A 460-nucleotide genomic window follows, 5' to 3' on the forward strand; every position below is an offset into this window, starting at 1 on the left:
CAAGAGAGATAACCAATAAAAAGATTTTTTTAAATCTATTAAAATATTTTTGATATACAACCTTTTCTGTAATATATTTTATGAGCACTGAAGTTCAGGACAAACTGTAATGTAATACTGCAAAGAAAATGGGATGTATCTCATGTAAAACACAAAGTATGTTCTTAACAGAGAAAGAAAGAAACTCTAAAATCATGTAGAAATATACATGAGGCATTGAGAACCATAGAAACCAAAACCACAACATTTTCAGTTGTGAGACTTTAGTATATATTAATGCCTCTGACATCTCTTGATCTTCTTGTGAGCCATGTTTGTCTGTGCTGTAGAGTCACACTGTATATATTAACATTTACAGAAAGCTGTAATGGTTTCTCTGATATCCACTTCAATATAATCTTGATGACAGTGTGCTTTAGGTCTTTATGATTTTCAGCACCTCATATACATATAGAATATA

The sequence above is a fragment of the Schistocerca gregaria genome, chromosome 6, assembly GCF_023897955.1.
Source record: "Schistocerca gregaria isolate iqSchGreg1 chromosome 6, iqSchGreg1.2, whole genome shotgun sequence".
Classification (NCBI taxonomy): Eukaryota; Metazoa; Arthropoda; class Insecta; order Orthoptera; family Acrididae; genus Schistocerca; species Schistocerca gregaria.